General features: G+C 27.5%; 1 long non-coding RNA gene across 1 annotated transcript; it reads left to right on the top strand.

The window, feature by feature from the left end:
- The first annotated feature begins 1,730 nt into the window (after window positions 1-1,730).
- LOC131600288 (uncharacterized) lies at window positions 1,731-2,438 on the top strand. The gene is made up of 3 exons (XR_009283090.1): window positions 1,731-1,850; window positions 1,945-2,051; window positions 2,249-2,438. It is a non-coding gene; the product is annotated as an uncharacterized LOC131600288 (long non-coding RNA).
- Window positions 2,439-4,954: the final 2,516 nt, after the last annotated feature.

The raw sequence follows: 4,954 nt of genomic DNA, 5'->3' as shown, positions 1-4,954 counted from the left end.
CAATGTGTTTGGGGAGAGAACGTAATACCTGATTCTTGGTAAGACTAACTACACTTGTATTGTCACACTTAATTGAAATGTAGTCTCATTTTTAATTGTAATCCAACAATGACTACTTTGTGCAAAATACTTGTGCACAACAATTTCCAAAAGTCACGTGCTTGACTTCGGTTGTAGAAAGAGAAATATTACGTAACTTTTTAATATTATAAGAAACCAAGCAATTTTGAAAAAATGTGGCATGTTCCACTAGTTCTTTTCCTATCTGATTTTCACTCAGCAAAGTTAGGGACAACAAAGTCTGCCAAGCTACACTTGTTTCCCTTAGAGAACCAAAGATCGTGATTAAAACTATCATTAAGATGCCTTAATATGAATTTTATGGTTTTAAAATGGGATTCCTTGGAAAAGACTTGAAATCGAGCACACATGAACACACTAAACATGATATTAGAACGACTTATAGTTAAAAAGAAAAAAATTCAATAATATCTCGATATTTTGTGATGTTAATCTCTATTCTCGATTATTCCTTGTCAATAGATGATTTGAAGCTTTGGAAATTAGTGTCGACGAAGAAATATGCTAATATTTTAATAATAAATAAAAATATTTGAGTAAGTGGGAAAGAAGTTAGTGTTGGCTAACTAATACGCTAATATTTTAATAAATAAATATATAAATTTAAAATTATTTGAGTCTAGTGGAAAAGAAATTAGCGTCAACTCATACAGACACTAATATTAAAGTCATTTAAAAAAATTAAAATGAAATGAATTAATTCATCAGAGTGAAGCTTAATATTCGAAGGTAAAACTCGTTTTTCTTGTAGTGTTTGTTGATTACCATATTGCTCATAATTGTAATTTCAATTAATTATATCGTGTCCAGTCTTAGAATAAATTCGGACGGTTTGAATTGGATATTCCCTTTCTTCTACCACAGTTGTTCCCTCTTCCATGATCATAAATAGAATTTTAATGTTTCATTCCAAATTTTTTATTCTCAAAATTTCATGTTCTCATTTCTTTCTTTGAATATCATTACAATAGAGCTTGCCTTATGTAACAAAGCATCAAAGAGATGAGAATCTTCTACATATTCAATGTTATATACCTTAACAATGTTAATTTGGGTCTCTTCAGTAATCTCCACACGCCACATAATTTTTTTTAGTGATTTACATTGATTTTACTCCAATGCTTGGTTGTTTTTCAAGAGTCTCTTAAGTGGTCTCATATGTCATATTACTTTAATATTGATCAATTATGAGTTATTTTCTTTAAATATTCCACTATTCTTTCTATGAGTTTTGAAGAGCAATTAATTGTTCTTTAATGATAAGCAATGTATCTCATGCATTGTTTCAAGAAGTAACTAACAAATATAACTCCACCTAGATTTATTCCAATACTTAAAATGTTAAGTTATAGAACCAAACCTTTCACATAAACACAAAGCAACATGTACTAGTGATGTTCTAAGTATGCTATCACTTGTCCTAACTAATTATATCATGTGAAGTTACCTAATCACAAGAGTGATGCCATATCAACCAGACAAAAAATTTTATTAAAAAACATAAGAATTAAAGAATTTTTATTAAGGTCAAATGATCAATTGCATGAATTAAAGAAACATACATGACATATCAATATACTAAAGAGACCTTTTAAGAACAATTATTATTTTAGAAAGATTCTAGCAAATCCATAGAGCATGTCTTTTATTTTCATTATAAAGTGATCGAATTAGTTTCATCTAACAAAGAATGAAAAATATGTGTGAAATGTTTAAATTTGCTAATGTTATGATTCTCTTGGTTTACCTATTTCTAGTTGTGTCAAATGGTTATACACTCTTTTACTTTTCTTTTTAGCTTATACAGTTATACTCATATTTCATCCTCATTTTGTAACATTTTTTTGTTCTTGTTTTACATAGCAGCGAAGATGTGTATATTTACCCTAAATTGTGATGAAGATCTTTGCGACCATCTTGAATTTGCAAAGTGCCAGTGGTTTCGTTGTACATGCGTACATTATAAATTAGTTAAGTTTAAAAGTTCTTCTTTTCAAGCATAATTTTATGTGCAATAAATAACAATATATATATATATATATATATATATATATATATATATATATATATATATATATATATATATATATATATATATATATATATATATATATTAACTTTGTAAATACATTATTTTTTTTAACTGACATTATGTTCAATAATGTAGCTTTTATAAAGTGGAGCCCTAGCTAGTCAGTATACAAATCATGAAGACGCAAATTAAGAACTTATTTCTTAAAGAGGTGGTTAAATTGTTCTAATAATTGATTTTCCTATTGTTATTATCATTATGCATTTGTTCAAAACATGTTGTAATAAAGAACTCTGAATTAGAAGTGTTTTTCTTCTTCTGGAAATAGTAAAAATTGTAATTTTATTGACTCATGCTTTTATTTTTACGTTGTATGGCTAACTAAAAATTTCAGAAATGCGTTTGTGTCACTACCCACAAGTGGGAGATATATGGCCGGTTTGTTGTCTTTTTTTTTTTTCTTTTTTTTTATAGTGTAACATGATTTTGTATTAAAAAAGTTTAAAAAAAATTCATAAAAGTTTCAAATAAAAATTTGGTTTGAATAGTTATTTTAGATAATTCATCATTTTAGAAAAAAAATATAAATATCAAAATTTTAAAAAATCACTTAATTTTGAAGTTATTTCAAATAACATTTTATAAAAATTATTTTTAAAATACAACTTTTTAAAAAATATAAATATAATATGATTATATGGTATATTTAAAATAAAATAAAATATAATATGATTATATGATATATTTCTAAAATTGAAATATATGTTATTGTTATTAAATTGAAAATACATTTTTTAAAATTAAAATATATATTAAAAGTATAATATATATTATATATGTATATTTAAAATAAAAAAATATAACATGTGTAGTTAAAAATATAACATGTGTAGTTAAAAATATTTAATAGTAGTATTTTTAATATAACATGTGTAGTTAAAAATATAACATGTGTAGTTAAAAATATAACATGTGTAGTTAAAAATATTTAATAGTAGTATTTTTAATATAACATGTGTAGTTAAAAATATTAGTAGTATTTTTATTAAATAATATTTTCAATATGTGTAGTATTTTTAAAATGTGTAGTTAATAAAATAGTAACTTTATGGTTAACATATATTCAATATAACATGTGTAGTATACGTCTAAGAATAATATTAAGTTGATTAATATTACTAACTCAAAATGACAATGATTGTATAAATAGGCGAGGAGGTTTTTCAGGAGCTTGTTACATATTGGAGGACTCCAGAATTCCGGGCTAAATCAGAAACTTTTAAGAAGATGAGGGCATCTGAAAAGGGCGGTTGTGTCAACACAGTTGGAAGTATTAGCACCGCCGAGCATGCCCGATGATTGGTAAAAAATTTAAAACTTTTAAGTTACATCTTTATTCATAATATATTTTACTAATTATTTTTAATTATATTATTTAGGCTAAGGAGTTGGGGAGAAGACCATTGATGCCTGAGCTGATTTCGAGGACCCGGACAAGGAGATCGGGAGGTTTTGTCGACGAGCGCACGAAGATGTATCTTGTAAGTGAAATTTACGTTGTTTATTTTTTTAAATTAATACAAAATTTGTGACGTGAATTTCATGTGGCAATTGATAAATTGCCACGTGAAAATCATGTGGCAAATCATAAGTTGTGGCGTGAAAATCACGTGGCAACTTTTTAATATATTTTAATTTATAGTATGTACATATTTATTTAGTATAATTAAATATGCATTTAAATATTTAACTTAATTTTTTTTTATTGAATATGTGTGCAAGAAGAATATGATAGACGGCTTGCAATTTTTCTGGAAAATAATCCTCAATTCATGCCAGCAGAGGGGGAGCCGCTTAACGCGGATGTTGATCACTATATTTGGTGTGAGGTTATTAAAGAAAAAGGACCTAATGGTTGCTTTTTTGGTGCTGGAAATTTGGCGGCCAGCTATAGACGTGGTGACCGCAATCTGTTTCAAAGAGTTCAGGATGGAGAGGGTGGATTGCGTCAACCAAATCTGACATAGGAACAAACTGAATTAATAAGGCAATTGGCGAGACGCCAAAATGAGGCCCAGATGGAGATGATGCGGAAGAAGTAGTCTGATATGGAGGAGCAGCATGCGCGGCAGATAGAGGGTATTATGAAGAAGCAAGCTGAGATGGAGGAGCAGATGAGACGGTTTATGCAAGGAGGTGGAAATTACAGTAATGCTCATCCTCAAGAGCCGGAGGATGACGGAGTGGCTGATGATTTTAATCCGGATAATTATTTTCCGGATGATGCCTCTTAAAAACATTTTGTATTTTATTTCTTTTTAATTTATTTTTATGTAAATTATTCTACATTTTAATTCATTAAAATATTAGTTTTATATTTTTAGTTTTATTTAATTGAATTTATTATATAAAGTTTATTATATGAATTTATTTTTTAAAATTTTATTATATAAATTATATTTTATAGATTTTATTATATAAAATTTATTTTATAGATTTTATTATATAAATTTTATTATATATAAATTTTATTATATATATTTTATTATATATTAATTAATTATATAAAACCAATAAAACCAATCACATCCAGCGTGATTAAATATTTTTTTAAAAAAAGCATTTAATGTAGCGAAGTGGAAACCACGTCGCTACATTGGTCAACTTCACATCTTTCTACACCTGCCACACCTGTTGTGTGTGCAGGTAGCTGTTTCCCATGTAATCCTGTTGCGACGTTGGAGTCACGTCGCTACTTTCTGACGTGGTCTCCACGTTGCTACGTAGTTGCCACTTTAGCTCCTGCGACATATTGGCCCACGTCGCTATTTTTTTGTTGCC

This window comes from Vicia villosa, linkage group LG4 (assembly GCF_029867415.1).
Source record: "Vicia villosa cultivar HV-30 ecotype Madison, WI linkage group LG4, Vvil1.0, whole genome shotgun sequence".
Lineage (NCBI taxonomy): Eukaryota > Viridiplantae > Streptophyta > Magnoliopsida > Fabales > Fabaceae > Vicia > Vicia villosa.
Note: the sequence above shows the minus strand (reverse complement) of the source record. Positions and strands in the feature narration are given on the sequence as shown.